General features: G+C 35.6%; 1 long non-coding RNA gene across 1 annotated transcript; it reads left to right on the top strand.

Annotated features, from left to right (window-relative positions):
* LOC126586492 (uncharacterized) lies at positions 1–3,438 on the top strand. Its single transcript, XR_007610824.1, has 5 exons — positions 1–273; positions 351–419; positions 1,941–2,124; positions 2,438–2,531; positions 3,137–3,438. It is a non-coding gene; the product is annotated as an uncharacterized LOC126586492 (long non-coding RNA).
* The last annotated feature ends 12,716 nt before the right edge of the window (positions 3,439–16,154 follow it).

Below are 16,154 nucleotides of genomic sequence, written 5' to 3'. Positions count from 1 at the left end.
TCTTTCCTGTGAACTCCAAACCTGAACCCTCGCTCTTTCTTTCCCTCTTTATTTCCGAGTTGTGATAAATCTGGAACCCTCCCTCCTTGAACCCTCCTTCTTTCCCCTTCTTTCGAACCCAATCTGGAACCCTCAATTCCCTGTACACCCCAAATCTCCTTCTCTTTCTTTCCCTCTTTCTTTCCACGCAAACCCCAATCTGGAACCCTCCTTGAACCCCTCTGTCTTTCCCTGTAGACCCCAAATCCTGTCGAATCAAATCCCAAATTCAAGGTAAGGGTTTCTGATTTTCGATGGGTTTTTGTTACTTAGGGTTTTTGTCACAAATTTATCTGTTTTTGTTGGTACAGGGCCATACAAGTTGTCGCACAAGCTACCGCTAAATGCTCTGATTATATCTTTCAAGCTCTCAAACCAAGGTCAGTTCATGTTCTTCCTTTGCTTTTTAATAATGCTGCCATGGCCTTCGTCTTACCCATTTATGTATTTGTGTTTCATATGTAAAACAGAAGAGTGATACTTTCATCGGAACAATCTCATATACTGACAACATGTGTGTTCTTGACTCCTCTGAATGCCATAATTTATATGCGTATTGTTGTATGTGTGTTTTCTGGGTATTCTAATATCTCATATAACTTGGTTCAATATTATTAAGTATAACTCTTTTCTCTGGTTGATATAAGATTTTTTATTTTTTACTTGTGATGAAGAAACAGTTATATTAAACAAGAAAGAACCAGAAACAAAACAGAAAAGGAAGCAACACCAAAACACTAAAAACTACTAACGAACTAGGAGATAGCAGCTTTTCATTGCTATAGTGGTGGGGTATGGTACAATATTTTTGCTTTGATGGTACAATATTTATGATGACAAATTCTACAACCAAGAGATGTAAAGGTGATCAATTAAGAAAAAGAATCCCAAAAGCAGTCAAATTCCCCTATAAAAACAAAGGTCCCATTGCACCTGATAGCCGAGTGTTGTTGTGGTGAATAATTTTGTCATGTATTTTGCACTCTTCTTCTGTTCATAATTGGGAGCAGGTGTGGTCCTTTAGTTTTGGTTAGTTTCAGTGATTTGCGGCATTGTTCTTTGTTGTCTGAATGCTTCCTGGGAAGGAAATTGAAAAATAATTCCGTGAACCATTGTTAAAATAATGATTATGTTGGTTAGGTGGAAGGATTACTATCTTATTTGATGCATATTTATGGTCCTCTTTCGTTTGTGTCGATTGTTAGTTTTGAGTCCGTTTCCAAAACAAAAAATGGTGGTTAGTTTTGCCAAATTGAATATTAAAGTGTCAGCAGGAAAATTTTAATGAAGTTTTAGAACATATTATTTCTTCATTTTAGTATACTGTTTGTACTAATGAAGTTTTAGAACATATTATTTCTTCATTTTAGTATACTGTTTTATCACTGATACAACTTGGGATGTAGTTGGATCCATTGATACTGATACAACTTGGGATGTAGTTGGTTATATTCAAATCAGAAATAACATTGTTGTGTATATTCCGCATTTGATTGAAAATCTGTAATTTTATGAATCATTTATTTGGATTTAATTTCAGTTAAATAGAAATTATTCTTCTTCAATATAACTGTGCCCAACACATAATTTCAATTTTTATTTTGCGGTAAGATTCCGTATAATTAACCTCTACAATTTTATTCACGTGTTCATGGTCACCACTTAATTAATTAGTAATTGGGTGTTGACCACCGAATGTTTCTTTTTTCAGTTCAATTAGGAAGCATTAAGAAGAATCATTTTATCATTCCCTATCTTTGCAAGAACGGATACATAATTGAAGTACCCAATACATATTGTCTCTTCTTTGCATATCTGCCAGCCGATGTTTGGAGTTTATTGTCAGTAGATTTGTTTTTTGTTTCTATACAACAATTTACGAATTCTCTTTTGTTTTACAGCGAGTCAACCACTGCCAGCACTCTTGTTGCTTAGGTTGGTTTTGCAACTTGCTACCGCTCTGTGATTAGCTTGGGTTGATGAGGTATGCTTCGGAAAGCTAAAAAGGAAGATGGTGGTATTGCCGATTTGGGGTTTTAGTGACTAATCAGACTTGTCCAAGTTGGGGTTTTGCCGAAATTCAATGTAAGTCTCGAGTCTCTATCATGTATATATGTTGTTTTAGTGACTGAAGAGATTAGGGTGGTGTTCAATTTTGAATGCGAGTCTTAAATCGGCATGAAACAAGTTAATTTCAATGTCAATATTATATTCCTAAAGCATACTCGTATAGTTTAGGATTTTGTTCAAATTCTAGAGCAGGTATTTAAGTTCCAGGTGTGAAAGCTAGTTCATTTTCAATTTCAAAACCACCAAACAACAGGAAAAGAAGAGGGGCACATGGGATTTTTTCATAAGATGCGCTAATTTGGAATCATGTGTTTGTATGTGCTGACAGGATTTTGATATACTTGTGGCCAACCCTAGAAAACAAAAATTATACATCCAAGTCAACGATTGGATTCGCAGACTTAACTATTGGTACAAGAGAGGTAAAAGATCTAATCCTTTCAAATACTGAACTTGTTTTCATGATTGCAATGGTCGTAGCATACATGATTGGGATGCATGCATGTAATGTTTGTGTTTTCAGAACCAATACGTCATGAACAACATCTCGATTTTGAGTCTTTTTGAATTATGAGTTGTAGAAAGAACGCACAACGAATATTTGAAAAAAAAAGAAAGATAAAGGAAGATCAAAAGGATAGAAACTATTAACATCACACCCGTGGGGTTCCTAGGAATCACTCCTAGGGTAAGGTTGCATCACACAAACCTAGAGAGAAGCAAAGCTCTAGCAATTCTATTAATCTTTAAACATGTACCCAGAGAGTTACAAGGATGTAAATTATAAAGACTTAAACCTAAAATCCTTAAAGAAGAATTAAATAATTCTTGTGGAACAAGGAAACTAAAAGACTAATGCGCCTGCTGGAGCCGGCAACCTGTGTTTTAAAACCCTAGATAGTAAAAGTAAAGCACCCTTTGCCCACTTGACAGACTTAGGGCTACCTTCACTTTTGCTCTTCATTTGCTTATGGTATTTGTGTTTTATCAATATGAACCATCTTTTGGTATTTGTGTTTTATTGAAGGCGGAAGTGACGCAGCTGAGGGTCGAGGATAAGCAAATGATGGCGTAGCTGAGGGCCCAGGGCGATGAGATGAAGACCTGTGTCGGGAGGGTGCAAGAACTTGTACAAGCCATACAGATGTCGAGCCTCCAAATCTCGCTACCAGCACCTCATCTTACTCCACCTTCGACCTTAAAGCCACCTTGCCCTGCCGATACCCAGTAGCCTGATGTATTAAACTTAGTCCACTTGTAGTTTTTTCTTTTTGTTTGGACATCTTGTATGTACATTTTCATATATTTTATAATTAAATATTTTTGCTTGGTTAATTAATTATTCTTTAGAATTTAATTACAATATTTATCAAAAAAATTTTAAAAAAAATTTCACTAAAACAAAAAAAATTATTTTTCACTAAATAAAAAAAAAGGGTTTGCGCGACGGATGTGCGTCGCGCAAAGTGACTTTGCACGACGTAGGTCTACGTCGCGCAAAGTGGCTTTGCGCCACGCATGTTATCTCTTCGTCGCGCAAAACTACTTTGCGCGACGTATGCTGCGTCGCGCAAAACTACTTTGCGCGACGTAGGCTGCGTTGCGCAAAGTAGTTTTGCGCGACGAAGAGATAACATGCGTCGCGCAAAGCCTTCTGTCACTGCCTTGCCGCGACGGTTTTCGCGCGACCAAGGTGGGTTGGGCAAAGTTTTGCGCGACGTTTTTTGACTTTGCGCGACGAAGGACCTGCGTCGCGCAAAGTGTTTTTTTTACTAGTGCTCCCATGGCAGGGTCGAATAATGGAAGCGTTCATGTCTCTACGATCATGCCTCACTAAAAGCCATTTATCTTGTCTAGCATAAAAAAACGAATGAACAAAATAAAAAAGAAAATTGTAACAAAATAAAAATAAAAATGTGGTCAAACCGCATCTATGTTATACCAAATAGACCCCATGTGAGATACTAAGCTTCCAACATCCAAAAGAAGCTTTCATTATTTGAGAAAGCAAAGTGCCAAGCCCCGTTTCTCATAAATCCATGAAATGAATTGACTCTTTCAGCCCCCGCAACAATTGCATGCATTGTGTAATTTTTCCGACACATACATTCTTCTATCATAATATCGATTTTCATATTCCCATCCCATCTCCTACACTAGCAGTAACAAAGTTAGTCACGTATAACAACTTTAGTTTCCTTAAATATATAAAAATAGAGTTCTTTATTGTATGCGTTAGTCATCAGACTCATAAGTTTGTTATTCTTTGCTAGGGCATAGATTTATTATGACACATTGAATTGTATTTTCGTCAAATGTGATTTCGCAATAGAGATGAACCCTTAAAGTATATGTTCTCTTGTCATACAATTTGACATGTTATTTTATCAAATTATATTTAAACTATTGGATTGTTGAATTCCACATCGGCCGTAGAAAAAGAGAAGTAACAGTTTAAATACCGTAATCCCACTCTAACTAACACCGAGGCCTTTTGTGATAAACCTCCATACTTGACGTATTATGCATGTGGTAATTACTAAGTTAGAGATAGTATCAGTGTTGTTGGAAGGGGGCCTTCGGCCGGGGTGGGCCCCCTTGGCCCCACACGATGATGGTGGGTTATGTGACCCCGTGTGTAGGGTGAGTCCTCTTGGCTCCACATGGTTGTCGATGTGTAGATCTCTTACGTGTGACTCACTAATTGGGTCCCATGTAAGGGGGCGTGTTGAATCCCACATCGGCTGTAGAAAAAGAGAAGTAATAGTTTAAATACCCTAACCCCACTCTAACTAACACCAAGACCCTTTGTGATAAAACCTCACACCTGACGGATTATGCAAGTGGTAATTACCAAGTTAGGGACAATATAGGTATTGTTGGAAGTGGGCCTTCGGCCCGTCTATCTAGACCTGGCAATTTCTTACATAAACTGTTAACACGACACATAAACGACACGAAAATAACAAGTTTCGGATCAATACGATAACTAATCGGGTCGTTATTGGTCACACGATAAGAACCCGTTATTTAACGGGTTCTTAACAGGTTTACACAAAGGTGACACGCGGGTAACCTATTTCGACGCGTTATAAAAAATGTTATTTTGATGATTTTAATTTTTTAAACTACTTAAAAAACTTACTATAAATACAATAGCCATAGTGTATATTTATATATTGTATATTAAATAGATATTATTGTATTATTATTCAATGTAAATTTAAAATATTTAAGTTTTATTTATTTATTTATATAATATAGGCAAAGTGTGAGAATAAAAAATTATAAAACACATCAAAATAAAAGTATCAAGTAATTTAAAGATGCCAAACACATTAAAAAAACATAATAATTAATTTACAAGTGCGAAAAATGTGAAAAATTATGCAAGGCTCGTGATCGCATCTTATACGATATGAGTATGGGTACAACGTTGTTTGATTTTTAAAACCATACAAATCCTCATGAATAGTATTTTTAAGGGAGTTCAAAATAAATAAAATTCATAATCTTAATGTACAAGTTTAAAAAATGTGAAAGCATATATAAATGTGCAAGGTTCCTCAACCTTGAAATGTAAGTCCCTTGTAATGTACTACTGTTTTTTTATTAGGCTCTTATTTTGGAGTATATAATACTTGAAAGACAAATGTTTTTTTATTTATAATATTTTGGAGTAATATTTATGTGACAATGTGGTATGCATATACTAATTTAGTATTATGGTTTTTTAGGTCAAATTATGTTTTTTATTTTCATTATTTGTTGATTTAAAAAATATTTTCTTTAACAGGTAACGGGTCAAGTCATATTACCTGATAATATTAATGGGTTGATTTTGGGTTGGGTCATATTACCCGTTTACTTTAACCGGTGTTACACGACACGATCCGTTAAGATATTGGTATGACACGAAAACGATAAGAACACGAAAAACATGACACGAATGCCAAGTCTACGTCTATCTGATAATTCTACATGGATTTTTTTTTCTAAATGTATATTTTAATTGAAAATTAATAAATATAGACAATGCTATCTTTAAATAAGATCACGATGAGCCACTTAGTACTATGGTCTAGTGGTATTCCTCTTCATTTGTAAGTGAGGGGTCTCAATTTCAATTCTTGCTGAAGGCGAATTTGAACTCCATTATTATGACTAGTCTATTGTGAGGCTTAGCTCACTTCCCCCATGTCCTTAGTGTATATACTATCGTTTATTCAAAAAAAAAAAGAAAAAAAAAAGTGATCACGATGAGGGTTCCTAGTACCGCCGTGCTCGTGACTTTGAGTTTCATCTTGTTGTTTGTTTTCGTTGATGTTTCTTTGTTTTTTTCTTAGCGGGTTTTGGCTCCGTCCCCTCGCTTGTATTGTTTTATTTTTACTTTTCTTTATTTAATATATTTGGAGATAGGGGACGGGGGGGCTCGTTCTATCAGGGAGTTAGCCATTTCTCATTGCTCTGAGCGGGAAGGAAGTAGCCTAATTGTAGTTGACGTCTAATCTTGGGGTTTGATTATTTCTTTCTGCATTGTGTGGGTTTAGAGAGTAAGGTTTCTACTACTGTAGTCCGACGATCAAACCTTAAGCGTAGCTTGACTCACATAATCCATTATCATCCTTTCATTTAAACAATAATAATAAAAAAAGTAAATTTTAAATGGTTATTAAGCATTACGTGTGCAATTGCCAAGTTTTATTGTGTAGCAAAATAGTATTAGTTTATTTTGTTAGTGCAAAACTCTTATTTGTCTTTGTTTAAGGAGCATTGCAACAAAGTAACCGTCGAACAATTTTGGAGGTGCACTAAAGATGGAAAGAAGATACTATATAAAAATGAAGATAAGGTGGTATTACCGTGTGAGCAACAATGGGATTTTTATATATCAAAGATGTGTTTATATGGCAATATAGTATAGATGAATGCAGACGATAAAATGGTTGGTTGGTTGGATTAGATTTTGGCAGAAGCAGGAGTAGCCAAATTAAAGGGGGCAGGTGGAGCACGCATATATATTATATTTGAACCAAATTCTCTCTTATGCATATCTATTAAAGGGGGCAGGTGGAGCACGCATATATATTATATTTGAACCAAATTCTCTCTTATGCATATCTATTAAAGGGGGCAGGTGGAGCACGCATAACATGACAATTCATTCCCATGTCCCTTATGCAAGGTGAGATGTATTTTGGATGGCATACAGTGTATCTCATGCAAATCAAAGGGGAGAAAGAAAAGACATATCTTGATACAAATTTGATTGCGAGGTTGGTTGGCCAAGTCACAGTTCAATTCATATGCTTGTAATATGTTTGCTAACTTAAGTATCCACAAACTAATAGTGCTTTGAATACATGTTATGCGCTTTAGCTAACTAATCAAGGATTTGTGTGTTGTAGACTCAGAAAGCTTTTTATACACTCAGACTTGCTGAGTTTAGATCCTCTATGTGGTAGCGGCAGATCACTTTCCGATGCCTAAGTCTATACTTATCTAAACGAGTAATGAGTACAAAGCTTGCAAGAGGAGTTAAGTTACCTTGAAACAAAAGGCAGAAACTAGCGGGGTTTCTTTTTCTTCTTGTGTCTAGCCTAAGTGGAATTCTTTAGTGCGTACTGGTGTGACGTCGTGCAAGTGGTTAGATTTTACTATTTAAATTCTGACATTGCGCGTTGTCTAACCCATTTTGAGAGATAAAACGTCGGACACATGCTCTTTGCTTAGCTAGTGCCCATTTTATTCTTATGATTCGGGAAGGTGACTAAGTTGTGTTAATGCTTGCGATACCTCCTATCTATGTTCTGCTCAGTTAGTTTTAAGGACAACTATGATGGTTATTGAAGATAATATGTTGAGCCTTTGTTAGAGGCGATCCATCATTTAGTGCTTGTTCGCTTCCTATGACCGATCTCATCATTTGTTTGCTTATCAAATTTGTTACTTAATAATTGTTTCGAACTCTCCTCTCCATCTCCCTAATAATAATAAACCAAAAAATAAAAATAAAAACTATGTCACCTAATGACCATTTGCATGTGCCCTTTATCTGTTTATTCCTCTACCCGCAGGGCCTTGGGCGAGCCTCTTTTGTTTTATTTTGCATTGGGCTTTTGATCCCACATTCAAGGCTGGTCCTAAAATTTTTTAGGTCCAGGACGACACTAAAAAATATGCTCTTATTTTCACACATAAGATTTCGATAAAATTATATTTAGAAAATCATTTCAAACTCAATAATTTAGAAACACATAAAACTAATTGAATTTGTATCGAGAGAAGGGAAATAAAAAACCGTGGGATTACAAGTCGATAGATGATGAGTTTTGTTTACTTTCTATCTGAACTTTTAAAGTGTTTATATATAAATCGTTGTGTTTTTTCTTATTTACTAACCTTGTCCATATGGAACTAAAAAAATAATGATATTTTCGAGTCTTTAAGTGATATATATGTGTGTGTGTGTGTGTGTGTGTGTGTGTGTGTAAGCAATGAATGAGCACTAATTTAAACCTATTGGTGACACATTGACATACCCCGACCGGAGTCGAGGCATCCTGGTTGACACCCAAATGTGACGTAGCCAAAGTGTAGGTGATGTGTAAAAATATGAATAAATTTAAACATAAGCTAGAATTTATTAAGTAAATAAGAGAGTGTGTAGTTGTGGGAAGAACTCATAATACATAAGTAGTCAAGAGCATAGATGACAATGCGACATAGGTAAAACAGTCAAACCTAGTTAAGATAGTTATTACACAACCATAAATAAACTCTTACATTTACTTGGATAGATGTCAGAATCGCCAGAGATCCCTCGTTCGCCAAGAAGATTCAGCTAACTAAGTCCTGGAGGGGTGAAAAACAGAAAGTGTGAGTGGGCAAAAACAAATTTTTGAGAAACACGTTTCTTTTCATAACATACTAGCCCTTGTCGTAAAACAAGTATAGTTTCCAGAAAATCATACTACGTATATGTATGAAATCAAATGTAATTCATCAATAATTCAAGAAACACAACAAATCATAATATCTCAACCGTGGCATATGAAAATCAGGTGCTCATCAATCTTTGCTAACACATGAGTTCATGTAGAGAAATTCTGACATGAACAGGACTGTGTGTAATCATAATATACGCTCTAGTACTACAATCACGTAAAGACTGGCGCTAAGTAGATCATATACGAGTTCTAGTTGCCTATTGCAACCTAGGATAGGACATGCACCTACAATGGATCCAAGGTGAGCGCGTCGGTACGATGTGAACATACACGTGAGGCCTGGCCCTGGCCTTGGGCGAGTACTACACTGGTACAAGCTTGCATGATGAGCAGATAAAATGTATATGAACATGCCATGACAATTTATAAATCTCAACAACATAATAGCACTTTTAAAATGAATAAAACATGGCAGGATAGGCATAATATTAAATCCAAATGCATTTGTGGAAACCATAAAATTATATATATATATATATATATATATATATATATATATATATATAATATAAAAACAAATGCTCACTCATTGATACGTAGTCGGATCGTAGCCTCCTAGCCAGCCTTCATTGACCTCGAAATTCCTTAGGATAATTCTCTCCTATATGTGAAACAACTATAGTAATTATTTAATTAAAACATACACAAAAAGGCTAGGAATTCCCCCATAGTTTACTCAAACAAAGGGTTTAAATATATGAAAACATTCTACACGACGTCACGGACCCACACACATCAATCACGTGCCGCCATGAAGCAGCACGCACTACCAGCATGCGGCCACACGCGCAACCACGTGCAGGCCACACGCCTGCACGAGTTGGCAGAAAGTTAAGGAATATTCTGTCAAATTGACAAAATATTCCGTTAATTATAATAGAATATGCTAGAGTATACCTTAACGGCGTGAGATATTATGTCAACTATAACGGAATATTCTCGTTCTTCATCAATTCTCCAGTCACCATCGCCGTCGCCACCATTTAGTTCGCCGGAAGCTGGAAAAGTAGGCTGAATTTTCATAAAATTTTTAAACTTCATAACTTTCTCGTTTCTTAACCATTTTCGACGTTCTTTATATGGAAATGAAGCTTGGGAGGAGAAGAATAAGTTTACACCTTTTGGGAGTCCAAAAAGTGGACAAAAGTGGACTAAAAATGGCTCGAAATCCTCGAACTTATTTTCGACATCTCGAAACCGTGTGTTTTCGCTTTGGCTTGGCTTCAAACTTAGACTAGGGACCTCGGGGAGTTGTGTAGTGGCTTCTAACACTTCTAAAACCTCGTAACTCGGACAAAAAGTGACCTGTGAAACTCGGTCCGAGTCGAAGCTTCGAGTTGGGAACTCAAAACTTGGTTGTTTCAAATTAGCTCGTACGGATGGACTTGTGGTGATGAGAGGAGGAAAATGGTGGTGGTTTGGGGTTCGATCTACAACGTTTTCATGGTGGTGTTTTGTGTTGCAGAGAGAAAGCGAGGTGCAGAGCGAGAGAGAAGAAGAAGAAGAAGAAGAAGAAGAAGAAGAAGAAGAAGAAGAAGAAGAAGAAGAAGAAGAAGAAGAGAGAGAGAGAGAGAGAGAGAGAGAGTGAATTTGATTGGATGAAAGAGAGTAGGAATGAATGTGATTGGTTGGTAACTATGGTTGTCATATAAGGAACCGGTTTTTTAAAAGAGAATGGGTCCAAAATTGGACAATTCTAGAAGTGGAGAAATATCAAATTCATCCTATTTAAAACAGTGTCCACCAACACTAAATAACACACACACATGTACAATTTTACCCCTTATTAACAAACTTTAAGTAAGCATAATTTCTTTGTTACAAATCTGATTCAGGTCTAATTCGCGCTCATGAGTTCGTAATAACGAGTACTAATTAATTATGATAATAGGAAAAACAATTTAAATGCTGAGCAACAAGCGTCCACGTCAAATTTCACTTTGCCAAAAAAGGCGTATTCGTCATTTTACAAACTCGGGAAGGAAATTACATGAAAAATTAGGGACAGGTTGTCACACACGTCATATGATTTGCAAATTTGGTCTACCTATTACTCTTTGTTGAATGTTAGAGTTGAATTAGGACGAATGTTTAAAAAAATGCAACCTACATAGCTACTAACTAGTAATGAAAAAGAAATTAACAACCAAACATAAATTTGTAAAAATTAAAAAGAATAAACATGCACATATCATTTCGAACTCAGGACCTTCCGTTAGTTTTAAACAACAAAAACTATTGCTTCAAATTAAACCTCTTAACAATTAAGCCAAATTTCATAAATATAAACCCTTATGAAAAGAAATTTGTACTAGTTGGAAATTAAAAAACATATATTGTTTCAAAATTGAGGCCTCCTCGTTAATTTTAAACAAAATAAACCACCGCTTATGGTCAAACTTTTTGATCATTTGGCCAAATTTTATAAGTTTATACTTTTATGAAAGGAAACTTGTAAAAATTGGAAAGTAATTAAACACACGTAGTGTTTTGAACCCAAGACCTTCTCATTAATTTCAAATAAACAAAAACCACCACTTCTAGTTAATTTTTTTGTCATTTAACCAATTTTTGTTTAAATTATACTCTTATGAAAACATATATGAATATACCATTTTAATAATTTTGGTGCCCCATATTTTTTTGGACCCCAAATGGTCGCCCAGCCTGCACTAGGCTTGAGCCGGCCATGCCTACATTTCACCAAAAGAAGTCTATAGAATTGTTATTAGGGCAACAATAGGTTGTTGTTAGGCAAACAATTATATATGGAAGTAAGATATATTACAAACTACTAGAAAAGGAGAATTTTTAGCTGCTATCGTTGTATGCAACTATATACATGTTTATTATTACATGAGATATGCACATGGTTGTGTACTACTCGTGAAAGAGAAATATTTGTAATAGAAAAATCTAATTGGCATTTTAGGTATATCAAGACTAGTAGTAGACATGAACATAGTCACATTGACCGTAACATATGTGTTGTTCTTATGCATGTGAATTTGAATCTCGTTTCTCATAATTTTGACTATTTTAATTGGAATATCATCATATTGTAAAAAAATGTATATCAAGACTAGTATGTTTCAAATGGACAATGTTATTATCAATTAATTTAAATCTATCCAGCTCAAAAGAAAACTCATCCATCCTCTACTAATATCCATATATATGTCTTTTTTAGTTAAATAAAGTTGGCGTGTTTTCTAAAATAAATTAATAAATAATAATTTACTAACAATTTTTTGAACAATTATAAAACTTAGGTCTCGAATTTTGAGACTGCAGAGTTGAGCTAAAAATTATTTGCGTTCGTGTGTATAAGTGAATAATTATAGTTGGGAGGTGAAATTTTGGTTTTAGCGGATACAGTATTGAAGATAATCTAAGACTAAATAAGTCAAGAAGAAAAGAAAAGAAAGCATAGATTGTGAAAAAGAAAGTGTGAGTGAGACGAAGAACAACATCTAGAAGTGTAAACTGTAAGAAACAAGAGTTAACTGCATTTTTTTTTGTTAAAAATCTTCATATTGTTGTACATTGCTTCATGGTTTTCGACCTTTATTTAAAGCAAGGCGAATCCATTAAGGATCGCTAGACCCTACGAAAGACGGGAAAATGGTTCGAAAGGTCCTCCGAGGCCTTATGCCAGTCTGGTACAAGATCCAATAGTGTAACCATGTGTTTAATGAAATGTTGCTTTGCAGATCTCGACAAGGCTCAAAATGCCTTGATGGCATGGCCTAATTGATGTCTTTGCGCCCACTTAGTGCTCAATGTAATGTCAAATTAACATGACTCGGCATAAATCTCGGATGAACTTGGAAAAAAATTTATGTGCACCTCGCATTGTTTTTGTGTAAAAATGCCTAGATCCACCACAGTTTGAGGGCCTTCTTATAGAAAACCAAGTGGTGCACAAATTGTAATCACTACTTGTTATATGTTCATGCCTTTTATTTTATTTTTTTTATATGACAAATCTTCAAGAGTGGTGAGGTGACAGCTCTTAGAGGCCAAACTAGTTTGGTTCCCTTGGGCCAATAATGCATATCTTTTGATCTCTTTATTTCCTCTAATTCAAAGAGGGGGTAACAATCAATCTTCTGTCAATGCATAGATAAATATTTTACAAGTTGATATAGAAATCCCTACCACATGATCTTCATGATAAATCGCAAAAAATGTGTTTATACTTTTATACACTCCTTTATCTCATCTCATAAACCTGGTCAATAGTCAATCATAGCTAGCGAAATGGTTCCAGGTTCCCATTCCACCTAACTTATTATTATTATTATTTTTTTGTTTTTTATTTTTTTGCAGGTTCTAATTAAGCTAATTGGATCTGAATTTTTTTAAACCATAGGCCCCTCTCTCTTATTAAAATGGAAAAAAAAAAATAAATTCGTTGTTTCCATCTCACAATCCATTCGCCTATCTCATTCTCTAACAAAATCCGTTCACTGTCATATGGCACCATCATAGGACGATGACTTTGAAGACGCAGAGTGGCAGGGCTTGTGAGGAATATATTGAATGAGAGGTTTTGGAAAATTGGAAAAAGCAAAGATGTGGCTAAAGATCATCGGCACTTGTGGATATCAACTTCGAGAACTGGACAATAGCAGTCTCCCATAGGGACCTTAAGCTCTCATTGCTCCACACCGTTTCTTTTGTCGGATGGTGGTGGCTTGGTGTCTCTAGTATGAAAATGCCTTCTTCAAATCAAGATTCGAAGAAAGCAGAGTACGAGTGTTTGGAGTTACCGAATAGTAAATCTGAATTAGAATCTTTAAGTATCCAACAGAATCATAAATTTAAAAGCAAAATCAAGATTTGGAGAAAACTAACAACAAAATGAAAACATGATACTTTTTGGTTCAATACTTACCTCCAAAATCATGTGAAAAAAAATGTAGTTAATTCAGTTGAGATATATTACCTTGTATTTAGGCTTAAATGTCAAAATGATCCATGTGTTATAGCCATATGGTCAATTTACTCTCTGTGTTTTCGAGTTGGCTAATTTAGTCATCGTGTTTGTCTTTGTTAGCCAATTAAGGATATTTCATCTAATCTCTTTTAAAAAATTCATAAGAGAAATCATCACTACTACAATCGTTTAGTTGCTAGTTTAGTTGCTACTGCTTGTTCTCTAATTGTTGAACCTTAGCCTTTACCTCCGCCAACCGTTTAGCATTAGCTTCGTCCCTCATTCTCAATTCATTGTTTTCAGTCATCAACAGTGCTACTGAACTCCTAGATGATCTCTTGGAGGAATTAGAAGTAGAAGCTAAAGAAGATGCATACGACACCATATCAAGTGTCACCCCATGACCAAAACCTCGGACCCTATTCCTACTCTCCGAATCCATCGTCTCGACATAAACTTGTGTTCTAAGTTCATCAGTGTCGTCTTCGCCATACTCAATCAAAGATTGAATATTGCTCTCCATGGTTGCCTTGCAATACAATTGTAAAAAATTTATAAAAATTTGTTAATTACCGTTCAATTGAATACATCCATTTATATTGAATAGGCCCTGCAAGAGCTGCTTCATCTGCCAAGTGAATTGGGAGGTGCACCATTATATCCAAAAATGCAGAAGGAAATATTTTCTCAAGTTGACATAATGTCAAGGCAATTCTTGAATTCAATTGCGGGAATCCTTCCTCAGACTCCATCTTACTACACAACTGTCTGAAAATTACACTCAACTTTAATAATACCATAGTAACAGATTTAGGCAAAACCGGAGGTATTGCAAGCGGGAGTAACTGCAGTATTAAAACATGACAATCGTGACTTTTCAACCCATGTATTTTTCGTTCATTCATGTGCACACATCGCGAAAAATTTGATGAATATCCATAGGGGACCTAAATAGTAGACAACATTATGCAAAATGCAGTTTTTCTTCTCCTTTCAACGTGAACAATGCTGGAGGTCGAAATGTTCTATTTCCTTCTCTACGTGGGTGTTGACTATGTCTTATGTTCAAGATTTCAAGATCTGCACGTGCAGCCAATCCATCTTTAGACTTTTCTATATCTAGCAATGTTCCCACTATATTGTCACATATATTCTTCTTGATATGCATAACATCAAGATTGTGTCTAATCAACAAATGCCTCCAATAAGGTAGTTCATAAAAAATAGATTTCGTTTTCCATTGACTATCACTACTTCTACTGCTCGAAGTTCATCTTCCATGTTGCCCAACTGAAGCATCTTTGTTTGGTATTCGAAAAGTAAATCTCAATGTAGAAAGTTCTTCAAGACATTGTAAACCAGTCAATTGCCTTGGTGCACTACGATGCTCTCGCCGACCATTAAAAGTTGTGGTTTGCCTTCGAAAGCTATGATTATCTGCAAGAAAGCGTCGATGCCCCAAATAACAAATCTTAGGACTTGCCAACAAATAAATAGATTCTTTATCATGCATGCAATGTGGACAGGCTTTATAGCCATGTGTACTATATCCTGACAACATTTCATAAGCCGGAAAATCACTTATGGTCCATAAGACGGCAACCTTCATAGTAAAATTTTGCTTGGAATACGCATCATAAGTGGGAGTGCCCACCTCCCACAAGTCATTCAACTCGCCAATCAATGGACGCATGTACACATCAATCTCTTTATCAGGACTGCGTAGTCCTGGTATTAACAAAGACAACAACAAATTCGGTTGCTTCATACACATCTAGGGCGGCAAATTGTAAACAGAAAACACCACAGGCCATGTGTTATGGTTATGCTTCATTTTCCCAAAAGGATTAAATCTATCACTGGCCAACCCTAATCAGACATTTTGAATTTCAAACGCAAACTCTGGATATAAATTATCTAAATGCTTCCATGCTGGAGAATCTGAAGGATGCCTTATAAACTCATCCTTAGGACATTCAGTTGCGTGCCACCTCATATGTTCAACCGTATGCTTTGACATAAAAAACAGCTGCAATCGTGATTTTAAAGGAAAATACCACATAACTTTAGCTGTGATTTTTTTCCTCAACCTA

The sequence above is a fragment of the Malus sylvestris genome, chromosome 2 (assembly GCF_916048215.2).
Source record: "Malus sylvestris chromosome 2, drMalSylv7.2, whole genome shotgun sequence".
NCBI classification, from domain to species: domain Eukaryota; kingdom Viridiplantae; phylum Streptophyta; class Magnoliopsida; order Rosales; family Rosaceae; genus Malus; species Malus sylvestris.
This window is presented reverse-complemented; position numbering and strand designations above follow the sequence as displayed.